The sequence below is a fragment of the Chelonia mydas genome, chromosome 18, assembly GCF_015237465.2.
Source record: "Chelonia mydas isolate rCheMyd1 chromosome 18, rCheMyd1.pri.v2, whole genome shotgun sequence".
In the NCBI taxonomy this organism is placed as follows: Eukaryota; Metazoa; Chordata; order Testudines; family Cheloniidae; genus Chelonia; species Chelonia mydas.
Window position 1 is genome coordinate 18,860,613 of NC_051258.2, and position 26,036 is coordinate 18,886,648.

Here is a 26,036-nt window from a genome sequence, read left to right on the forward strand (position 1 = left end):
ACATTTAATTTACAGCATACACCTTCATAATGGGATGAGATTGATGGATAAGAGAAACATACCTATTATGGGTGGCTAATCCTAACTGAATTTTGTTGCTAACAGTTATTAGAGCTAGATAATGAGAGAGAGAGAGAGAGAGAGAGAGAGAGAGAGCACCTTATAAAATAATATTTACTTTCTTTTTAGCCTAATCCTGAGCCAGGGCATAATTCCTCCCTCAAGAACATTTAGCAAAAAACTTTTGCTAACTAAAGAAGAGCCCGGAAAAGCTGGTGGGCCAGGAGCATCTCATCAGTGCACCGGGTGTAACTGCGTTCTTTCACTGCTTATCCAGTGTTAATAACATTTGGAGATGTAGAAATGAGAGCAGCGGCTTCTGTTTCTGATGGGCCCCCGTTGCAATGAGATTTAATGGATTAGCTAAAATGATGTGAAAAAATGGATCTCTGATTTATTACCTGTAATTTTTTGCCTACTGCAGCACATTTTTCCCCCAATCGCAGTGTTTTCCATCCCGCTAAAGTCTGTGTGAATAAGTTCTATGTTGTGTTTCTGGATTTGCCCGGAGGGCTCATCAGACAACCCTTTGCCTGCAGTCCCCACCAGGCCTTTTAAACAGGAAGTTTAATTTTATAGTATTAAAAAAGAGAAAACGGTACTTAATTATCTGGCTGTGAAACAGCAGTACTCTTTCTTAATTTTAGTAGCTAATAAAATGCTGTTCCTGCAGTTAACTACTCCTGGTCCAAATGCACTACAATTTTGGCTATTTGAATAGAATATTTTATGAACTGTTATATATTGCACTACAGTTTTTAAGCTCCACTATGACATATTTCTCTCAAGATTTATTAGTATTTTTTATTTAAAACAATATATTAAAGAGAGGAGAAAGAGAGTAATCTTAGGTAAAATTCAAATATTAGAAAAACGTAACCTAGACCAAACCTTTTTATTTAACTCCCCGCCCCCCTCCCCTTCTCCTCTCCCACTGTTGCTATAAAAAAGTTTTTGGAACAACAACCCACACCTGCATCATTAATTCACTGGGCCTTCCAACATCATAGTATCAGTTTCAAGGGCCATTTGCTACTTAAATGACTTTATGAAAACAGAACAATGAATGACCCCTATGCAGTACCTGCCTCACTCTGCATAAAATAACCTTCATGATCTTTTATATCCCAATATATCTACCTCTCTACCGATAGTTTGCCTTTCTGATTCCAGTGCCTGAAGCAAATACTCTCCCGTTAACTGGGATGTCTGTTGTGCAGAGACCCTCTTTACAAAAGCATGGGCTGCCTGTCTGAATTAAGCAGAACGCACATTGGATGTTTCCTGATTTGGGAATTTATTATTGGGAGAAGCCATTTTGTCTGCGAAGAGCTGTTGCTGCTAGGCTGATTATCGCTCACGGACAATAGAACAATGTTATCCGCCATGCTGAAGCAAAGTGTGCACCAAAACCAGACAAGAGAACAGCTCCCTCAGACTAATTCACTTGGGAAAATACCCTCCTACCCAGTGACGATGAAAGCAATGTTCCTGGGAAGAATGTAGTGGTCTCCATATGCGGAAAAGATGGTAACCCCTTTTCAACTGGACCTTCATGTAATGACTTAGAATTTGATCCAGCAAAGCACTTAAGCATATTGAAATCAATGGGACTACTCATATGTTGAAAATTACACATATGCTTAAGTGCTTTGCTGGATTGGGGCCTTGGTGCTCCTTAAGATAACTCATGGCGGGTGAAAGCAGCTCAGCACCTTCATTGATAAAGTTATCTTTTCTCTTCACCTGCAGCATATCTTCAAAAATGTTCCAAGACCCCGATGAAGGATTGAATAGTGTTAGAGCAGTATCCGTTTCTGTTTGTTTGTTCTCTCTGTTTTTCCTAGCTGAAATAGATATGCATGCAGATAAACAGCTTATGGTTCTGTCTTGGATTTTGTTTCTGTGGACTGATTGGAGCCATGCGGGGATTCGCTTTGTGGTAGATGGGCATCCAGCAACATGCATCTGAAGATCACACATGGCCCGATGAACTCAAAAACCTTCTAAATGGGAAAACCATAGAAAAACCAAAACAAACAGGAAATCGAAATGAAAGAAAAAAGGTCTTACAAACCCAACACGGCTGTTCAAATCTGCATAACCTTCCAAGCAGCCATGCTCCCATATAAATGTGTTTGTGGGTGTATGGGTATATTTATAAAGAAGAGACACTATCAAGGAAAGATAATGGGCATGCATAAGAGTCTCCTCATGAGCTAACATGGGTCTGTCCTGGAGTAGTTTAATTCTAGTTATTACACTGACATCAAAGAGAAGTTCTAATTATAAAAATTTATGTGAAACTGTTTTGCAATTGTTTTCCATTCAAAAGCACCAAATATTGTTCTTTGCCATTTGAAGTCCCATTAAAACCAATAGCAGTGGAGATGCTATTTGTTTTAATGATTTTCTTAGTGGGGATCTTAACTGACAGTAAAAAGATTTTAATATGATTCTGATAACTCAAGTATTATTGGATTAGCAAGCTCACTTTGAGGGGAAGTAAAACTGACTTGAAAGAAATCTGGAGTCAGGTTGGAAAGGGTAGGATTGGTGCAGTTTATGGCACTGTAGAAACTGGAGATGGAGCAGATTGAGATCAAGATATGAACCCATTTAGAAGTAAAATGTTACGTATTTAGCCCTAATCGGCGTCTTTGTTGGCAGTGCCAGGAAAGAGACTGGGATAAAATAGACCTGAAGAAGGCACTTCCCTGTAATGCTGAGAAGCAGGGCTGAGGTGCATTGGCAGGGAGTGACATAAGGAACTTCTGCTGCTGTTGAATCTAGGGCAGTCATTTGTTTTGTGCACTAAAATAAGGTATTGGTGTTGGTCAGACAACAAGAGGAAATTTTTGCAAAAATTTTCATTAAAATGTCCTTTTTAGTTGAAAGTTAAAATTTCAATGAAAAATGTAATCAATTTTGAATTTTTCTATCCATCTGTAATAATTGAAACTGGTTAAAAATAAGGGCAATTTTTGCAAAAATGTTGACTGTTTTTAGTCAAAATTCAAAATTTCAATAAGTGTTGAAATTTTAAAATTTTCAACTAGGTCTATCAATTATTGTTTGTTTTTTTTAAAAGCGTGTTAAACCATGTTCCCCTCCTAACTTGTCTACACTGTATCTTGAAATGAGGAAAGATAGTTTAATAGTCACATTGGTTTGAGCAGTGTGGCAGTGTATATTTTTGTATGTAAAATTCAGAATGACTATTGAGCAAGCTGATTGGTCTGGGCTGAAGCAATAATGTAACAATTGTAAGAAAACCAATACTGAGAAACTTCCAATAACAATGTTGTTTGTACAGTACTCTACAACAAATATTCTGCTTTAGTTACAACTGATCTAAACCCAGCACTGGGCATTCCAATGCCATGGAAGCATAAAGTGTCTGCCATTTTTATTAAGCATGTACTTATCTTCTCTGTACTGTAAGAAGTCACGGATGTGACTGGGCATGGGATATATCTGCCACATAGGGGAGCTAAGCACTGTCTTGGTCTGAGTCCCAAACTCCCTGTGCTGCTAAGATTGGGAGTACTTTGGAGGTCATGACACCTCGGGGAATGAGGAACAACTCCTTTGAGCCCCCTTCCCCCAGCTGATCCAGTCAGGGATGGGTCACTGGATATTCAAGGAGGGACTTGAATTTGTAAGGGGAAAAATGGGAGGATGTCAGGGAATCTCCCGGAAAAATGCAGCACGTAGAAGAAGAGTGTTCGTTCAGGACTTAGTTCGCCAAATTGGTCTTTGCTGCAAATCCATCCACATAAGTAGATTTACACCCAAGATGAATTTGCCCCAGCGTCACTTTAGCCTGCAACTGGACACTTCTTGCTTTATTTAAATGCAGCTTTAAATATTTGCTGCTTTTAATGAAAAAGCCGTGGTCGCTAGAGTGCCTCGTATAAAATCCATGTAAACTGCAGCTTTAATGGACGTGCTGCTTTTTGCTTTTTTTTTTAAGCCAAACTTTTCCAATATATATATTTTTTTAATGAGCCTAATTATTTTGAGGGCTGCCACATGGCCTGTGCCACTCCTTTTCCTGAGCCTTTTCTGGCAGTAGGTCGGGTGTTCTCCTCTTGGGTAATGGGTAGAGTCTCCGAAATTAATGTATCAAAAAAACCACAGGAGGCTGTTTATCTCTCTATCTCTGGTCCTTAACTGGCCCCTGTTATCATGGTATCTGAGCACCTCACAGTCTTCAATGTCTTTAACCTCCCCACACTCCTGTGAGGTAAGCAGTTTTATCCCCTTTTTTACAGATGGGGAACAGAGATACTAAATGACTTATATAAGGTCACACACGAAGGTTGTGGTTAAGCAAGGATTTGCACCCTAGTCTTCAGAATCGCAGTCCAGTACCCTAATGACTGGACTATACGTCCTTCCTATTTGTCTGCTGATCATTGTTTGTTATGGGTAATCTCTTGTGTTGGATCAGTTGTCTGAAGTCTCTTGCTGACCTCTGGGTTGCCCGTTAGGCCAAATTCAACCTGGGAATAAAGCAAGCCAATTTCCTGTTGCAGCTAGCCAGACGTCAGTGAGGGCCAGGCCGGTGGCTTTTTGGCTAAGCTCCCTATAAATTCAGCATGGGAATGCACATATGATCGCAGACATCATTTGATGACCAAGAAGGGCTTTTTTCTCATGCTTACATTTGAACTCAACTTGTCAGTGTGATCCTGCTGAAACTCTTGCAAATGTCCTTTAAGATACTCTGATGGCACATCCTCTGCTTTTTCTATCGGAATTAGGTACACAGCATGAACCTGATTCTCCTCTCACTTACACCAGATTTACAAAGGTGAAAATTTCGCTAACGTCAGTGGAGTCACTCTTGATTTACACCAGTGTAAGCGAGGGGCCCTATGTGTCCTGTCTTGTGAGTAAGATCTCCACTGCAAATCACACAGCGCACACATATGTAATTTCTTATGAGTCAGGCCCCTTATGAAGGAAATTATCATTTGTTTGCATAAGGGATAATACCCTGGTGAGCATCTGTTTAATCGTGGCTGTCACTTAGCAATAGAGGATATGCAATTCATACAGCCTCCCTATATATCTAACAGGGACCAATTCAAAAGGAAACCATTGTCATCAATTACATGAGTCAATGCTTCAGAGAAAGCATCCTTCACAACTGTGTTTCCACCATTTAGCTGTGTGTGGTTAGTTAATTTGCAGGCATTAAGAGACTTGGGCAAATATCAATCTTATTAACCTTATGGCCCATATATACCAGCAAAACTAAATTAGGTTATCTTTAGGGAACACACTATACTGGGAGTTCTCTCTCTCACACTCATTCACAAACACACAGAGAGAAAATGCTTGTGACATTTTTTTTTCTATACTGCAAAGCAAGTTTTTAGTAATGCATATTAGTAATGCAGCTACCATCCTGTTCATCAGAGACCCAAGTGTTGGCTAACACGAGCCCCCAAGGCTTGCTTGGAAAAAGCTTGCCCATTCACTGGCAAAGGGCTGCTGCTTATTTTATCCGTTTTGGTTCATCCAGCCCTAATATAGAGACATCTAGAAATCTTCCCAGATCTATTTTGGGCAATATGTCTGAGCAGGAAAATATTTCTGCGATGACACAAAGTGTCTTGTTGGTCTATTTAAGTGAGTCTTCAAAGGCTAAACTGGGACTGGACAGGATCCAAGACTCTGAAGAGAAGGGGGCGATTAGAATGGGAAAGGGGAAGGTTTTATGCAGTCACTACTAGGGAGGATGATACAAGTGGGTGTATAGGGTTAAAATGGTATTTTTGTCTTCTGACAATTCTGGGCCAGACTCTGAACTCCCTTATTCTCGTGTAAATCAGGAGTATTCCCCTGAAGCTAGTGGAGTATCACCAGAGTGAAGCCAGAATAACGGAGGTAAAAATCAGGCTGAAAGTGTCCAAAAGAGCAACAAATGACACTGAAAATGATTTTTGTGCCACAGTAGGGTTGTTTGATATCTGTGTCACAGTGACCCAAACTTTCAGGGATAGAAATTAGAACCAAAAGACACTATGTAAATATGGTAGAACAAAGAGTATAGAAGGGAGCCCCACAGGGACTCTGTAACACTGCAAATAAGTGTTTGAGAAGGAATTATTTGTAGTCATAAATTGTAGACTTGGATTAAGCAATGAATGAAACCAAGAAAGAACAGCCCCTGAGAATCTAACAAAAGAAAAAACTCCCCAAGCATTCTAAAGGAGTCTCATGGTCAAGGGTGTCAAACGCAGCTGACAAATCGAGGGGAGTTAAAGCAGAGATCATGGCCTTGTCAAATGACATATGGAGCTCATTACTGACCCTGGGTAAAGTGGTCTGTCCACTGGGACTGGGCTTTTGTAGAATGCACAATAATCTTGGAAAAGGGGGTTTGAAAGTGCACAGCAACCCCCATCTCTCTTTTTGCCCCACATGATAGGATGATAAACTGATTCATCCACAGACAAAATGGGGGAAAGAGCATGATTTTACTTGGTTAATGGCTGGACTTCGTTAATTTTAGACAGAGACACAATGTTAATTGTTAGTATTAATTGTTAGCGTGAACTGTTGTTCTGGTTGCTGAAGTTAAGGACTGAAAATAAGGAAGTCTGGCTGACACGTAACCTGATATTATTAGATGCTAGACAATAAAAAAAAATGTGGTTGTAACCTGCATGGTGCAGATTTGCGCACGCGCACGCTCTCTCTCTCCTTCTTTCTGTGTGTTTTTGTAGTTAGATATTCTACATGGAGACTTTAGTTAGCCCAGTTCCATCCCTCTTTGGTTCAAGGTTCTGACAGCCTCAGTTCGTAGTTATCCCCTGAATGCTAGGCTTGGAGTTTCATTGCTATGACTCCAAGTGGGAAATAGTTATTAGCAAGCAGTGGAATAAAAATGCAATAAAACTTAGGCAGTCACTAAGCAAATAAACACGACGACTCCGATCAGGTTTGGACAGTACATGACTGAAGGGCTGGTCAAAAAATTCCAAATTTTGACTGAAGTTTTGAGGAAAAAGAAAACCTGGGCAAAATTTCAATTGAATTTTTGTGACGACTCCCCTCTCCCACCCAATTTTCAGTTCTAGTATCGACCCCATTCTTTCGGGAAAGAGGTTGAAGCCTTCCAGCTTATTGAAAAATATCCGTGGGTGGCAATGGCCGCAAAATGAGTGATAGGGCTGATTGTTTCTATAGATCCTCTCACCAAGTGGAACAAAGGATGCCATTAAAACATGGACATTCACTGTTTACCTTTAGTCTGATCTTTGCCATATTCCTTACAGGGGAAATTCTACAAATATCTTGGCTAGCATAATGATTGTGGGAAGTATATGCTCAGTTTTTCATTGTGATTGCTGATTTCTCTGCACTAGGGTAGTTCCTCTTTCCTCTTCATTCCCCTGTTTCTATTTATCTACTCTTTTTCATGCTTTCTCTCTGTACTTCAAACATCTCATTTTCTGCCCTAGGACCAAGGGGACACTTCTCTTTTCTATTCTTCATACCCTGGACTCCTAGGGTTTAAATCAGACGATCTTAAGTGAGAGAGCTGAATTTATCCTTCCAGCTCAAGTCTAAGGCCTTTGTCTGTTATGAAGGCCATATCCTTCATGTTTCAGTCTCTGTTCTCCTGTGGGGCATCTCTCTGTGCTCCAGGCTTTCCCCCTACTCTCCCAGGCCAACAATCTCAGTGCTACCACTGACTGCTACAGGCTAGCTGAAGAATGAGTAGATGTCAATTCTCCACTTCCCCCCTCTTCCCAACACCACCTCAAGCCCTCCAGCCACCCTTAAAGAGAACTCAAAGGTTCAAACCCTCTCAAACCTAGCATGTATAATAATAATAATTATAACACGGGTATTTAATCATTGGAGCAACTTACCAAGGAATAGGGTGGATTTTTCATCGTTTGACATCTTTAAATCAAGACTGGATGTGTTCCTAACATATGCTGTAGCTCATCCAGAAGTTATGGGCTGGATGCAGGAATCACTGGATGAAATTCTCTGGCTTGTGCTCTGCAGGAGGTCAGACTTAGATGATCCTAATGGTCCATGCTGGCCTTAACATCTATGAATCTAAGTTAAATTGGGTTCCAAGAAATTCCCCCAAATGTATTCCTGTTACCCCTGCTACAAAAGGCAGCACATCTTACAAGGACAAGAGAATTCTGTGTTAAGAGCAAACCCAGCACCATTGGCACCTTTGTTTTACATAACTCATAACTTTTATAATAAGATAATACACCATTAAGTAATAGGCTGGCCAATTGCTTGCTGATTGCTTGCTCTTATTTCAGATATATATGACCCCTAAACTGCCACTCGTATTTACCCTCCTGAGCCTTATCACTATGTGCGCTTAGTAACCCGGATTCATTTGCCATTATGTAGATTTCTGTTCTCTTTTGGATGATAGACGCATTCTTTAAAGACAACATCCCGAATGAGTCTATAATAGCTATGAGCTTGTCAGTGATCCCCGCTAAGCAGATTGAAATCAGATTGTTTGCACTTCGAATTTGCTCAATTGGTCCTTTTCCATTATTTAGCCAGGGTTGCGGCTGTTCACCAGCCCTGTCCAGTGCATTAAATGTCTATTACCCTGTTTACCATAGCCATGTTAAACACCAGCTTATGAATGTCAATTTGTTCTCCAATTAGCCATGCCTTATTGACTTGCCCTTAAACTTACAAACACCAGCTTTCTGAAGTGCCTGTCACTATAAAATGCCTGTTTGTTTTATTTTTTAAAAGGGATAAAACCTTAATGTATCTTTCTAATTGAGAACAACCTTGGTAATCCGCATTTAGAGCCTGTTGTTTGGGGGGAATGGCGTTTATTCTAATAGCTTCATATCAGCGTTAATATTTTGTGACAGTTTTGAGTATGTTTAACTTGAATAGATGATGCGTTAAGTATATTCCACTCTGTATATGGCATATTAGCAGCAAACTGTTTATGATGCAAAGCTTTTAACTCCCTTTCCACACAGCACTGAAAGGTAAATGCATATATATTTGCTGGAATTAAATTAAGAGATCAGATGAATATGAGCAGCAGAGGTTCCCAAACATTTTCTGCGCTGTGCACAATAATGGAATCAAATGGCAGGTGGGCCTGGGAGTGTCTGGAAATGCTAGAGCAGGGATAGGCAAAGAAAGAGCAAGATCACTAGTAAAAAACCCCAAACCTTCTGCAGGTTATCCTTGTCTGCGTGGCTCTAGGACTAACTTAATACAACGGTGACGTTCCAAAGCAAGATATGAGGGAAGAACTTGAATGAGCAGGCACACCTGTGTTCCTTCCCCATCTCTCTCTCTCTCCAAAGATGGGTCTGATCCTGCAGGATGCTTAGTTTGCTCAACTCAATGGGAATTAAATGTGCTCAGCATCTCAGCAGTCCTGGCATCTTAATGACAGCAGGCATTGAACTTTTCCTATAACAGATCTCTTTGCCCTATACGGCTAACCTGACACTAGGTACTAGGCTAGTCTTAAGCCCTAAGCAGTGGTCTCTGCCTGGCTTTTTGGACTTGTTCTGTGTGTGCAGAAAGACCCTCTGCATGGGCCATCAGCAGATATTGAACCAGGGACTTTCAGCACCACAAAACAGACCTCCACCACATCAGCTATAGGAATAGCTCCATTTGATGACAGCAGTAGTAGGCAATTATCCTCTGTGTGGACCAGACACTAGAGGGGGATGCAGCACACACAGTGCAGTGGCATTACCTGTGCATCGGGTCCATTACCACATTTGAGACTCAAGCAAGACACTTACGGTGTGTAAGCAGCATGTCTACCAGGGAACCAGGAAGAAGGGAGCCTCTGGCCAAGCTGTGCTCAGCTGGTCAAAACCAGAAGCAGTTCCTAGGTAACTTTCTCTGAAACTTCCTTAAAGTATCAGGCTTTGTGTCATCTCCACCTGCCGGGTTGCTCAGCGCTGACCGCAAGACTACTGCACAGAGCTAGAAGGGAGGCTAGGTTTATGCTGGTGAGAGATGGGGAGAGTTTGGAGTGGGAATTACTTGTGGTGGTGCAGAAAGAGAATAACCTGCTCTGGGTATATCTGCATTGCAGCTAGAGGTGTAGTTTCCAGCTTGGGTGGACGTACCACCTGCTAGCTTTCGTTGAGCGAATGCTCTAAAGATAGCAGTGTAGCCAACACGCCATGGGCGGCAGTTCAGGCTGGCTGCCCTAGCATGTGTCCCTGAGACGGGCTCGTACTTGGGCGGCTAGTCTGAGCTGCCAGCCATGCGGCTGCAGCTACACTGCGATCTTTAGTGCATTTGCTCAACCAAAGCGAGCAGATGTATGTCTACCCAAGCTGGCAATTACCCGCAGAGCTGATGTTCACTTGATTTAGTGATCCTGAGCAAATGTTAACTCCCAAATGTCACCCAAATTCCCTTTTTGGGGGTCTGCCTACATGGCAGCGAGTCTGAGCTCTGGTCAACTGACCCAGACGTTCAGGCTCGGGCCCTCTCCGCTTGCCAGATCGCAGAGCCCAGCCTCCAGCCTGAGTCCAAGCATCTAAACCAAAATTTTTAGCCCTATAGTATGAGCTCCACGAGCCCAAGTCAGTTGAGCTGGGCTCTGAGACTCACTGGCATGGCTGGCTTCCTCCCTCCCCCCCGGCCCCCGCCCCAGTGTAGACATGCCCATTGACCTTCTCTTTACTACATCGCATTACTCCTTTTCCACATGCACCTGAAACTCTCCAGCAACTGATCTCTTTTTAGCCCTGCCTTCAAACAATTATTCACTTAAGCCATGTCCCCTAAAGCAAAGTCTACGGAGAAGAGCACACAGAACTGGACAGATTCCTAAGAAAGAAGAAAATCAATGGTTTGTCTTGTCTTCTGTGCAATGCTTTTTGTTGCAGCTTTCTTCTTGTTGTAGAGGACTATAGAGTACAATGGTGTTTGTGACATTGCAGCATTATGTCAATAAACGGCTTTTGCAGTTATCCGAATGCTTTAGCTTTGCCCAGGCAATCTCTCATAAAAGCTAGTTATTGCCTCCTGTACTACTCCACTAGGTACATTAGCCCTTAAGTATATGAATGACACAATTAGGCCTCTTAGAGACTTACCAAAATAATGTTGACTAAAGGTCAAGCATAAAACTTCAGATGCCACTCTCCTTAATTAAGAAAGCTGGGGCCTCCTGCATAAAGCTCAGCATCAGAACTGAAGCGAAGAAGCATTGTTAGGCAAGGAATCAAATCAAGGAATCAGGCACAATGACTCGGTGTAATACTTCGTGGATGCATTTGGTTTCTAGGTAACAAATTGAAATTGCGAAAAGTGTTCATAAAAGTCCATTTTTACTATTAGCGATCTTCTCAAAACAGATCATTAACTTCAATATGCTATAAAATGTAAACTGCAGTTACAGGTGGCCTCACAAATAACAGGCAATCAAACCTCATTAACACTGTAGTTTATAATTACAGTTTACTGTAATTTGTGAGGTATTTAGCATTTTGCAAGGGTGTTATTTCTACTGTTAGGGGGCCAAGGAGCAGTGGTGTAACTCTGCTATAAGTTCAATCTTGTATTCTTTCCATTTCCTCAGAAAACAAGTAGAACACCATGTTGCAAAGGAAGAGCCTACAGCCACTGGAAACTGCAAATCACCCATTATCAACCATCACAAATGATTATTTCTGTAAGAAGCATGACATTAAAAATATTACAAATTACCATTTTTGTGCTATGGAAAAAAAAAGACAAAAAGTTTCTGGTAAACGGAAGGTCACACAAAGATTAGTTTTATTCTCTGGGGTTGGAAGGAATGTAGGGTGAATCAATACATAGAAGATAGGACACCAACTGAAATCTCTGCCCGTTTCTATAACCAAACTCAATGGTCTGACCAAAAGTTCTGTAAAGCTTTGGATCCTTTTTGTTTTCACTTCTGGTATCTAGACAGAACCAAAACTGGGAGTGATGAGAAACCAAGAGAGATCCTGTTTTGTAATCCTTCCACTCCATTGTTACAAACTCAGGAGGTTCAGGTAGTTTATGCCAGTGTCCCATACGTTTTCAGACTTCCGGATGTTCATCTGAAACATTTGAGGTTTGCTCTGCTCTTACTTGTTTTTTAAGTAGCGTCCGATCGTTACAATAAAACTACTATGGCGCATTCTGGCTATGAATTAGAAAATGGGCCGTAGTTAGATCGGAATTTCTCTAAATTTCATGGATGTTCCTATTTAGGGTTTTGGACTTGGCTGAATTGTGCTATAAATATTGGACTGAATTTCCATTCCAAGAAACTAGGGATAATGAGTGGGATGAACATTCTGTAAGAGCTGCAGGTGGTGCATTATAACACTAGTTTCCCTTAGGAGGTATGCTATGAGCAGGCAGCGTCATCTGGTAGATTAGGTTGGGGCTGGAGATCTGGGTTCTAGGACAGTTTTGCCACTGACCACCTGTGTGGCCTTGGTCAGGTCACTTGCAGCCACATTTTTAAAAGTGGACTCTGATTTTGCGGGGGGCCTCAATATAAGACACCTATAAGATCCTGATTTTCAGAGGTGCTGAGCACCTGCAGCTCCCACAGACATCAATTAGAGTTGTGGGTATTCATTATGGCTGAAAAGAATCTCAAACTGGCCCCCCAAAATTAAAGGCACATGGCATCAGGGGGCGAGTTATAAACAATGAGGGTAATGGACCACTGGAACATTTGTACCTAGGCTTCTCCATCATTTAAAGCCTTTAAAACATGACTGGATGTCTTTTTAAAAGTTAAGCTATAATAGTTCAAACAGAAGTTTTAGGCTTGGTGCAGAAATTACTGGGTGAGGTTCTCAGGCCTGTGTTATGCAGGAGATCAGTCTAAACGAACCCTTCTGGCATTAAAATCGATGAAGCTATAAAATTCTTGGCCTTAATATATAGCTGAGATTCACCTTCTGTACAAGGGGAATAATAATACCTACCCAGCTTACAGAGATATCCCGTGAAAAGTGCTCCGGACATTGACGTGCGATATTAAAGCTAATGCTTATTATCGCTGTAGTATTATCGCTGGAAGGCTAGGTGTACAGGCCTTTTCTCTTATATGTATTGCTGCTGAATTTTTTTTTTTCAGTTAAAGGTTATGCAGGGAAATCATTCTTTTGAATGGTTTGGTATTTATGTTGTCATATTTTTTTAAAAGACTGATAATAAATGATCAAAAGTGAGCAATAATCAGCAAAACAAGTAATACATACATCAAAGGCTGAATTTGACTCTCAAACATATGCACGACTCTAGCCTGAGTCAGTGGGAATGGCGCAGGCATAACTGATGGCAGAATTTTGTCCCTTGGAGTTGAATAACTCAATTCAGAAATCTCCCTAGAAAGAAAAATCAACATGAAAAATATTTGCATTTTCATATTTTATCGTAACTGATGAAGAAATGTTGAAATCAGAAAGATTTCTATATACCTTGTATATTCTTTGAGACAAATGTGAATTTAGGATCACTGAACTGAGCTGTGAAATACATATTAAGAAATACACACCTATTGCACCTGACAGAGAATATTCCTTCAACTGGATGAAGGGTCTAGGTTAATATCTGGGTTTCCATTAGTGCCGAACAAGATTTTTACATTTAATCCATTTATTTATAATCACTAAAAGAGATTAGACGTGTAATTACATTTACTAAAATATGCTCCAAATGCACTTGTTTTTTAAGGTGAAGTTGAGAATGTTTTCATAGATTTCATACTTTCCTCCATACTAAGAGCTAGTTGCGTAGCTGTTACTGATTCGATTTTAAATGCAGGGCTGCAGTCTGCTTAATATCTGCTAAGCCTCGGTGTCCTATGGTCCCTGGGAATCCCTGTCTTGTAAGATTCCTAAAATTCCAAAAGCCTTCTACTTGGTGAAAAAAACAAAAACGTAATTTTTCAGAATAATGCTGAATGTTGTCTGAGGCAAATCAGGGAGAACAATTTGCAAGTAGGAATCATCTCTGAAAATAAAGCCATTGTTGGAGTTGCAGAGGAAAAGAAATATTATAACCAGCACTGGACAAATCTCAAAATGTTCAGAGGAGCATCCAGACTTTCGTAGCTTATCCCAACTTATCCACAATATTTGGATTTGGAATTCTTATAGAAATGAATTAATTTTGCACCATCACTGGCATTACTGGGTTTGGGCATTATCAGAAACTCTGCGAACCACAGTCCTATTTGTAGTATTGGCCTGTCTTCCTGCAAATGAATGAGCAACTTGAGCTCACTGGGACTACCCGTGTGTTAAAGTTGCTCACATTACTGCCCGGGAACCCAAAAATAAAGGGACTCAAAGGCAGAGGTCACTTTGGGAAAATTAGGTCCAAACCTCCAATAACAGGTAGATTATAAATGAAGAATTAATGTGTAAAATATAGGAGCTACTATTTAAGACAACTGCCATAGTTTCCATATGAAATGGAAAATACCAGCAGCGTAAGTGCATTTTCACTTAGCATGTATTCGGAAACCTGACAATTGCTTGAAAATTCTTCTGTACTCTCTCTCTCTCTCTCTCCACATTTTTAACCTATCTACTGCATTTGAGATTCACAGGCAAAATTCCCAATTTGCTTAAAACCCTTGGCCAAAAACGTGTCAGCTTGTCAAGGGAAAATCTGGTACCTTACCTTTTTAATGAAGCTAGTTTCAGTTAATTTTAGGAGATACCCTCAAATGGTAAGCATGGTAGGATGTAATATATTACTCTTATCTTTGCATCCCATATACTTATGCTTATTAAAATCAATATAATCCATTAGCCTACATTGTTTCCATTTTTAATAATCTATTGATATATTGCCTGGGCTTTTACGGGACTAAACAAATTTCCTCTTTATGTGCCCTGTAATAGCCGGAGGTCAGGCTGGTTGAGAGCAGTTGCTGTATATAAATGTTTATTTACTGCCTGACTACTGATTGAGAACATATCTGGTCCACAGGCTTCAGATGGCTTTTAAACTAGAGATTTATGGCTTACTTCCTGTTTTCCAGACACAGTGCACTGTTTTTAAGGAAGGTAATGAATGCAAGTATTGTGAAAGTAATAGCTAGTGCTTTACCAAAGCTGAACATCTGAGGATGTAGAGTACTGGGACTTTCGTTATCTATTTGTTCTGTTGTTGTTGTTTGTGTTGTTTACTTGTGGATGCATCAAACATGCTGCAATTTAATTTTTCACCTGTGATCCCAAATACACAACTGATAGAGGATTGTCAGATCCTGAGGATGTGACTGTACTGGAATTTCTCAGTCAACACGGGTGCTGCCCTATTGGACCAGGCCAATAGTCTTTGCAGTCCAGAAACCCACCACAAGTACTCAGTGGCCACTGCCAAGTGTTTCAGTTCAGACCCAGCTGAAAGATTGCTGCAATGAACCTGACTAACTGTGCCCTCTCCGATGAGTTCATAGCAGGCAACTTCTCTGATCTTCCATTAGGACCCCATTCATCAAAGCACCTGAGCACATACTTAGCTTTAAGCATCTGAGCAGTCCCATCTACCACTCAGTTTCTCTCCTCTATGGGCTTAGGCCCAAAACTATCAAAGCACTTAAGAGCATGGTTAAGTTTAAGCATGTATATAGAAGTAAGTGTGTGGTTGTATTGGGACCTTTGTGCTTTGGAAGCCATGTTTCCTCCTCTTACGTGCATCAAGAAGAATCAATTCTGAGTCCCATAGCTCTCATAGGATCACTTTTGTCGTCTTGACTTGCTCTGATCTTCATACCTTACATTTGGAACAGTCTCTTAATCGGTATGCACCAAACCCCTCTAGATCTCCCTTCAACAAAACTTGCCAAACTCACCTAGCTGGTGAAGCATTGTTAGCTCAAAAGGCCATTGCCACTAAGCTGTACCTGTGTTAGGGCCTTTAAACTATGAGCAGGGGTTTAGCATGTTTTAACTTTTGATTATTGTATTCTATTCAGGTTCTTATACAACCCTCAGTGGCGCAATATCTGCATTTACAACACCATATACATTAACAATAAGCTGGTCAACTGGAATCTTGCAGAATTATCTTTGTCCCAGTCCAGGCATCTGTTCCACAAGACTGTGGCCAGTGAGTGAAGAGGAAACTACTGCCCCTAAATATCAATGACAAACCAGAATTTCATACCAGGGACTTCGCCTTTCCATCTAGTATGTGCTCTACGAACAGGCATTCTTCCCTGTGTAAATCCTGCTGGTCTGTAAATTTCTTGGCAGAAAATTGGATCTGAATACGAGTGTGATTGATTGTAATTGTCCCCTGGGGATGGGATTTAAAACAAAATTTTTTTACAATGCCTGTACATCCAGTAAATGTCGCTTCCCCGGGGGGAAGGTGCATGATGTGGTCGAGGAACATTGTTATGAGGATGCTTTGTGGTCTTTTGGAAATCAAGTGATTTAGGGGACAGAGTATGAGAGTTAGCAAGCTGCAGCTTCAGCAGGCAAACGGTGGCAGTGTTTCTGACATATGGACGGATAGTTCACTCTTCCTCTGTCTAACATAGTGGCCCTGATCCTGTGCTATTGAAGCCAGAAGGAGTTTTCCCATTGGTTTCAATGGGAGTCAGAGGCCCACTGTGTCTTATTGACCTGAGCGTTACTAACTGCCATTGTTTCAAATCCGAATAAAACGGTGGGCTTTGCAATTCATGGCAGCCCACCATATGCAGTGCTAGCGTCTCCAGATAAGGCAGAAAGCAATGCAAGTTTCCACTGGCTCTGTCAATCCTGCTACAATTAACGATTCGTCATTTATTAATATATAGAGAGCAACTCACCTACAAGGAGCGCAAAGCAGTTTACAGAAGAAGGGTAATTGCCATAGTCACCATTTTACAGGGGGGAAATTGAGTCACGGGGCACTAAGTGGTTTGGCCAGAGTTACAGAACAAGTCACGGTCTATTGCAGGCACAGGGCCCAGTGAGAAGTCCTCATTCCTAGCTCCCTGCTTTGGACCCCTGCGTCATGCTGTCTGCTAGGGACACTCCTAGCTTTAAACATGCAAAATGTATATATTCTTTTAGCAAGAAACAAGGTGCTTGGGTAAAACTGTAATATGATTAGAGTCTGGGTGCAAGCGCACCGGTGATGTTGAGGTTCCTGCAGGGGAATCAGAGGGAAAAGACCTGGCTGAAAAGCACTGTGCAGATGTTAGAATGGCCCTGATACACAGGTCCAGGCCATTTCTGTGGGTTTTATGTGCATTTCTAATCTGTTACTCAATAAAAATGAGTCCTAATCAAAGCAACGCATGGCACAATGTGCACTGTATGCTGCCTCGGGACACAGAAGGCCCTTCATGGAGAACACGCTTGTTAAAATGTGTAATGAGAGACATAACAAATCCCCAATATTTTGTAAAGCGTTCATTAAATCTCTAATTATATCAGTGTTTTCTATAATATAAATGTGTGGTTCTTTATGGACATACTTGGCACCAGCCGGAGGCAGGTAGGGAGGAGCTAGGCCATTCTAGGCGGAGAAATGCTGATCTCCAGTATCCCCATCCCACTCTGCTCTGGTTGCAAAAGGGCCATGAACATTCTTAAGACCTCTCTGCATTAAAATAAGCACAACTTTAATGGGGAGGGAAGGGTCTTTACTTTCTTTGGACAATGCAGTAATGTAGCTCCTTGGGCTTACAGACACTGGCATGGAGGGAAAAAGACACTCGTGCTGAGTGAAGACAATGGAGGGGACAGATTTTAAAAGGTATTTAGGCATCTATAGATGCAGATAGGTGTCTAGTGGGATTTTCAAGTGGGAGTTAGGCACCTAGGCACTTTTGAAAATTCCAGTAGGCACGGTCTGTAATTTTTATGTGCCTAAATACCTTCAAAATCTGGTTCTGGGAGTCTTTCCATTGATTTCAGTGGGCAGTGGATCAAGCCTGTAAAATTTAGTGGTTCAGCTGATCTCATCCAGCTGCCTGAGTCTGGGAGCGTCAGGTGAACAGGCGTCCTGGTGTGACTTCCAACACTGTCATGTCCAGTACCGGGTAGAAGTCTCACAAGAGCAGCCTTTCCTGTGGTATTCTACAGATATGGGCATAAGACACGATGTTTGCATCTGGATCCAAACTTCCCACAAAGTCTGAACATGTCCAGCTCAGGGCTTCTGGGTCAGGCCCAGGTCTAGTATTTTGGTGTAAGCCTGGAATTTAAAAGCTGGGGGCGGGGTTCACTTCACACTACAACCTTTCTGAACTTTTCAGACCTTTAAAACAAGGCTAAGTTGTAAAACCCTAAAATATTCTGCAAGAAGCAAGTTTTCACTTTTTAGCTAAATTCTTGACCTCATCCTTCATGTTGTCAATAGCACAGGGATAAGACATATTTAAACAGAACAGGAAACAAAACCCCAGTTACTTCACTGGGGCTACATGTGCCTGGAGTTAAGCACATGCAAAAGGACTAGGGCTTTAGGTGCCTATTGGCCAGATCACTCCTGTGCAAAGAACTGTAGTATACAGCACAGATCTGATGAGAGGAGAGGAGTGACTGAGGGAAGCTGTAAGTGCATAGCGGGGTGGACTTGGGAGACTTGCACAGAATCGGTTTCAGAGAATCATCTGCTCTGGGGAGTGAGAAACAGACCTGCGGGTTAGAAACCTCCCCAGCTCCACTTGCTGATACAAACACTAGATCTGGTTACAAAACCTTGAAATTCAAAATGTTGATGAAATATTTTTGTCTATATTTGAATTTCAACTCAAAAAGTCATGAATTTTTTGAAAAATATTGGTCCATATTTCAGCCAGCTCTAAAAATATGAATGTAGTTAAAGTAAAACCAAAGCTACAGACCATATACACACAAACACACACACTGATGATTATAAACTCCAGCTAACCTAAAACTCAGCGCTATCTCTTTGCTCATATTTGTTTCCACCACCTGGAAGCAATATGGAAGCCTCTATGTGCTGATTACGTTTTATTGTATTTTCACCATAAACTGTCATTTGATTTTGAAATGAACATCAACTTAATTGTGTTTGAACACAGGATAAAAATGACAGTGACATTTTGGAAGCATTCTGGAAATCTACTCTGAGGTTATTTCACCTTTTGTGAAAATGTCCCTTTTAAAGATTTGTATAGCATCAAATGGCTGCCAAGTGCAGTTTTGTTTGGTCATGGCAGCCAGTAATTAACCATCAGAGCTTTATGGTAATTGAATGAAATTCTTGTATGAATTTTCAAAGTTGTGTGCCGACAGGTTGGTTATTTTTGCAGGGAGAGGGAAGGCAAAAGGCCTGTTTTAGGAGCAAAGAACCCTCCATAAGGCAGCATGGTCCCCTTCTGCATACGAACAATTGCACACTGCAAACTAGAAGTTTGGTGGTGACCATGAAGGGCACCGGTCACTCACACACATTGGCTAATCTGATCAGAAACTTAAGACCCTTACCTCATGGAATAATTAACAGCTTAGTAACTGGAGCAGGCAAGGTCCTGGGTACGCATGTAAAAAAGTAAAAACAACCCAACCCTCTCCCACCCAGGTGCATTCCATGAGAATGATGAAATGAAATAGGATGCACAAGAGAATGGCACAGAGCAAAGTCCTGAAGGGAATTGGTAATTTTTTTACGGTTTAGAGGAAACAGAGAGAGTGACTGACCCACTGGCGGGAGAAAGGCAAGGACAAAAGCAAACAGCCAAACAAACCAACCGGCTCATTATTAGTTTAAAGAAGCTAAAGATGGGCCTGAGTTAAGTGCTAGCTACCCACTGGCTGATCAGCACCAATACCCACATATAAGCATATAACCTGATTTATACAGGACCGAATGGATTCTTGGTGTATGATCTGACAGTGATGTACCTCACCGCTAGTCGCAGAAAAAAGCAACCATTGACTGAAGCTAAGTCCTTTCTTCTGAATATGAGACATGAAATCTTGTTCTTCTTCAGCAAGGGTCTCCATCCTTATTCTCTCTTCATACCCCTGCAACGTTCAACACTTATTGCAATGAACTGATGAGCCTGGAGGTGACTGCTAGCCATGGGTAAGTTGGGGATCTGGGTCACTCTTCCTAGCCTACGTTGATCTGCAGTGCACCTACGCTGATCTGCAGTGCACCTATGTCTTCCTCCGAAATGGCAGCATCTCTGAACACTCTGAAGCCCAGGGGTGGCTCTGATCACCATCTGTCATTTTGTCCTATTGAAAAAACCATCCTGTGCTGTGTGTTGACAGACGCAGACGCTCTTCCTGAGATTCTGTTCAGTTCTGCAGTGTCCTTGGTTCTCTTAGAAAACTATAGTATCAAAAAGAAGCCAGCCTGCCTGTAGACTGGGGAAACTATTATTCAATGTATTAGAATTAGGATGGCAATACAGGTCTTTCCAGTGTGCATGAATTTATTTGACTGGCTCCTTTAGGACCTGATCTTGAAACTCCCAATGGGATTGATTCTGATCTCATGTGATGCCCGTTTGACACTAGTTTAGCTCTGCTGACTTAAATAGAGTTTGGATTTCCAGTAGAAGAGAATCAGGTCCATTGACATTTAGCTGCATTTGCAGGAGCTCAGCACTGCTCTGTATCCAGCTCTTATTCATCTACTTGTCTTTTTCACTCCACTATATCTCTACAATCCATCTTTCCCAAGGTTGTTAATGAAATGCCTGTGTGGAACACTCTGTATCACAACGAAACCTCGGCAAAACTCCCCAGTGGCCAAAACCACAAACGTTTATTAGTTTAATTTTACTATTATTGATGGTTTGTGGTGTTGCAGCACCTAGAGCCTGACCAGAGGATCAGGGCCCTATTGTGCCAGGTGCCATACAGACAAGGAACAAAGCAGACCGCCCCTGCCCTAGAAAGCTCACGATCTACACGTCAGACAGGCTGCAACTGGTTTTCCGTGAATGTCAAACCCCAATAAAGTGCCTGATCTTGCCCCCCTTGCCGAGGTGAGTTGGCTCATTGATGTGGAGGGGACTATTCACATGGAGAAGAGCTGCAGGGTTGGGCACCGTGCATTGCAGTACAACAGGCATGCAGTATCTGAACCAAACGGGTGACTTGGTTTTGATACGTTGCTGCATATTGGTTGCAGAGACCAAAGAAACCTGCTTTGCTTCTGTATTTGTATAGTCTGTTACTCACAAACCAGGCTCTCCCCCGCCCTCCCATTGCAGAGGGCCAAACTCATCCAATCTACTTCAGTGGTTTTACTCCCTGGATTAATTTGGTTTAGAACATGGAGCATTTCCAACTGTTTACATTCTCCTCTTCCATGATCTGCAGACTGTCAAGTTTCTACCCTTTGTTTGGATGTTAATTTGGATTATCTAGTCATCAAGGAAATCATTAACTTTTATTGCCTCATAAAATCAAAGCAGGCGAGGAGCACACCCAACAATTTTGGATTTCAGTAGCAAGGCTGCCAGCAAGCTGTGGCGGCAGGGCTCCGCGTCTGTCTCTTTCTCTGCCCTGCTCTGTTTGTAAAAGGGAGGTTTCTGCTTGCTGGGGCCAGAATGAGCAAAACTTCCGGCAAGTGCAATGTGTAAATTTGGAGAATATTAAACATATGCTTTGCATTTCAAAACCCAGAAAATATGATGAAAGCCATAAAATATCCCCACTACAGGCAGCCCGAGAGGGCTATCTCTGAGTGAGCACATGCATTCAGGTTTCGTTATGGATCATTCTCCAACTAGCCCTGCTCCAAGAGGCAAAATTTGCAAAGCAGATTGTGGCTTATTTATGTTGTCTTGGGCTGGGCTGTGCAAAGGAGGTGAAGCAGCTGCTGCATTATGTCCCTAATGGAACCCATTCCAGATCATGGTAAAAGGAAGGTAACAAAAATATATCTCAATCTTTTGGTTTTCTATAGAACATCTGTAGCTACCCCCTCCTTGACAGAGTCCCATAAAAGACAGATGCAAAAACTTTTAGACAGACTTTGAGTAAATGCAGGTGCCTTGTTAAGGTTCCTGATGATAATGATAATTAATAATAATCATATGGCTTTTACATTTATACACCCCAAAGTGCTTAGCAGTCAATGGGAGTTAGTCTTGATTAGGGTGAAATCCACCTCTGTGCAAAACGCCAATACAAAATCTACTCTGCACTTAAGTCTCACTATTTGGAAGGTTTCCATAGGAGTTCTGTGGTGCATAGGCTTGGCCCTCCGCACAAGGGTGAATTTCACCTTCACGACTAGACATCTTGGCCTCACATGCACACACATGTCTCTCCAACCATCATCAAAATGCAGCTACCTCTGGGATGTTTCACTGTGTCTAGAAACCCCTTACAGAGTTAAAGGGCAAAGAATTAAGAATGCTGTAGCCACTAGAAATTGATACAGAGTGAACACAATGCCAATAGTCTTCCCCCAGTGGTGGTGTGGTTTGATCGAATCTGCTGCTAAATACAGCTTTGTTTAGGGAGCAGAGACTGTTTATTTTTTTAATAGTCTGTGACCTGCAACAGACTTTAGGTTGGGTGTTAATGACCAAAGGTTTTGCAAGTAATTAAATTAGCGGAAAGCACTATCCCTCAGAGGGAGAGAAGCAGAAGAGGGTATTTGAGAACAGGCATGCGTCTATGCATTGCTGTGTTCCTAAATACGGTATATTGTTCATAGCTTGTAAGAAGCTAACAGTCACTGATCTGGGAGATCACGTTTTACCTTAAATATCTGAGCTGGATTAACTCATATAGTTATTTTTCTTATACAATTAATACCTTAATTACAAAGCTATTATTGGGACACTTGAATGTATATAAAATGAAAATGTATTTTCCATGTCATAGGACTGAAAAATATAGCTGAATGGCAAGATGCAGTGTGTGTGTATTATATTTTATATAATCTTGCCATTTAGCTATATTTTCAGTCCTATGACACGCAAGTGTGTGTGTGTGTGTGCATGTATATGTGTGTATATATAAAATTTTGATACTGTAATGTAATATTTATATAAAGACTCTAAGACTCAAATTCACAAAAGTGTCCCTGTACAGCTCAGCACATATTTAATGCTAAGCATGTGCTCAAGTGCTGTCCTGAATAGAGATGGACTAAATCATGTACTTCAGTGCACTCCTGGAACAGGGCCTAATAAGGTGGTCATAACGAGTTGCAGATCCGTACACAAATCAATATTGATGTTCCTTGTTAGCTTCAGGCATTCTATATGTGTTTTATAAAGTCACTGCCATCTTCACGTAAGCCACTGTATCCTCTGATCCGGTGACCCGTTAAATCTCCAAGTTTCAACCAGCTATTGTGTCTATACCAGCCAGACCTACATAATAGATGTGTGATCTGGTTCAGGTAGAATAAGAAGCACCTAAAACTTTCTCCCAAATCTCAAATCAAAACATTTTTTAAGGTTAGGAAAGCGTGCCTATATTTCATTCCCATGCTTCGGGGCACACCTTTGGTCCAGCCAAACAAAGGCTGTTTTTGTGATATTTATTAGAAAGCTCACAAGAAGGCCAGTTCTTCTGATGGCTCTTAGACATGAGAAGATCAGATATATTTTATTTTACTATGTTGGTGCTTTTATTAAGATCATTATTCATCAAGTTTTTTTGGCTCTTTTATATGTGCGTTAAAATTGGTGGGGCCCATTCTGCCACGCTTACCCCTGTTGAGTAGCTGTGTTGAAATTATTACACCTGGATTAGGAAGAAGGGGCAAAAGACATTCCAGTGGTTGCCCCACCAAGGCAAGCCAGACAGCAGCCTGGGGTTTAGTGGGTTAATTCCCATCTAGATTTCAGGATCCACGCAAGGAGGCAATTCCAGCTGGGAGCTAATTAGGTGCCCCTGAGCTGGTTTAGGCTGAGCACCTTAAAAGAGAGCTAGGTTACTCCCATAGGAGACACAGAGAGGGTGTTTTGCTACTAGGAATGGGTGCTCTAGGGAAATGGAAGAGCTGCCCAGTCTGGGTTATATGGTTTGGAGTTTACTGCCTATAAAGCCTCATGGAAGGAAAATAGCCAGGTTAAAACCCCAAACCCTGGCCAGGGCAGTTTGTGTTGACAGCCGACCCTTCAGCGAATACTCTCCCTTTGCACTCTGACACTGAGCCCATCATGCTCCCCACCCTTCCTAGGTCAGCCGTGAGACACCTCTGTGGCCCCACCTCATTAAACTCCCTACACTGCAGGTTTCCCTTGTGACGTGGGCACCACTTACCTGGTTAAGGTGTTTCTCTGGCTGGGCAGTGCTGGATTTCCTCTCTCTGGCTGAGGCTGGACTGGTGCTGTGGGGTGAATAATGGCTCACATTTGCACATTGCATCTCATCCCAAGGTGCTTTACAACCTACATACGTTTTAAAATGTTGTCACCTCTGGGGTGAAACACAGCAGCTGTTTGAGAGTGCATGACAACATGTTATGAGCCAAAGTAAAGCTGGATACCATTCCCAGCTGGAACTGCAGGGGGGAGGTGGGTAGGCAGAATGTAATCACCCAAATTGGAAAGCGGCAGAACGCTGGGTCTATACCTGCCTAGCCATTAGAAATATTCAGTGTGATCAGCAGCGTCCCCAAGCGGGCAGACTCCATTCGAAGTCTCACCCAGGGGCTGGCCCCTCCAGTATGTAGTATGCCTTTGCACCATGCTCTGGAATGTATTCAGTATCAACTGAAAGGGAAGAACAAGTGAATGTGGCTGGTTGCCAGCACCGAGGATTGGGGAGGGAATCATCCTTTCCCTCTCCTTTTCAAATCAGAATTTCATTTGGGTCATTTTCCATCCGGCCGTACTGATTACTCCCTAAAGCAGACCCTGTAACAGGTAGAGCCAGGGTGACTTGGCTTCACAGCGGGGCCAGGCAGCGGCATCCAGGGTTGCTGAGCTCAGGCCAAGCACACAGTAAATGTTATTCACAGAAACGTCCTTCAGGGAACAGACTACTTCCCACGGACAGTTGCACCACCCATCTAGGCAACTGAACATTGCCACTGGGGCCAAAGGACCTACCTCTCCACTAGGTCAAATCATAGTGGGGAAGAAGGGAGGATGGTCCCAGAGGCTAACAGAAGAAGATACAGGCTGTGATGGGTGCAGGAGGTAGGAAAACCCCGCAGAGGCTGGATAGGTCGTCGTCCTGGGACTTGTTAACAGACACATGGAGGAGGCACCAGCATGCAGCTATAACCCCATAGACCTGTACAGTATTGCCCACCCCAACAGTTCACAAAATAACATGTTTAGGTCCCAAAGAATCATGAGATTGGCTTAAGAATCAGGGGATCTTAAAAAATAAACGCTGACTTCTTCCTCTTTCTGGTTTCTGCCCCTGCAGGGCACACTCAGCCCCCTTCTCTGAGCTTTTCTCTGCAGCAATCGGGGCTAGAAACTTGCTTTCTTTTTCAGTGAATGCTGGGATTCACCAGGAGCCGGAACTTAAACACTAAATATGGTGACGTGCGCTAAGATCAGGAGAAATGGCAAAGCTGCCTGTGAACTTTGCTGGTAAACAGTGGTAACTGTAGAGGTTTTTCAGCCCCTTCTTTTTCACAAAGTCAGGCCTACTTAGCTATTCTAAATAGAGGGAAACCGTTTTTTAAATAGTGATACAATTAGTGTTAAGGAGAAGTTACAGGATCTGATGGTAAGAATAAGCAGGCTTGGAAAAACAACTCGCATCTAAAAGTGGCGGCCCAGAGAATTTGATTCCAGGGGGCTGATTTTGCTTTTGCCTACACCAGAGTAAATCAGGAGTAACTCAGTTGCAACCAGTGGTCACCCTGCTGTCCACTGACACTTTGTGTTCTGTAATAACAAGATGTCACCAGCTCTCCCGTCTAAACAGTGGTTTTCATGATAGACAGCAGTAAATAGTGCGAGGCATTGTACAGATGGAGAGAAGAGAGAAACCCTACCTCGCGTGCCTTACGGCCTGAAGAGAATAAGATACACTGTTCCTAACTTCACCCTTTTCCAA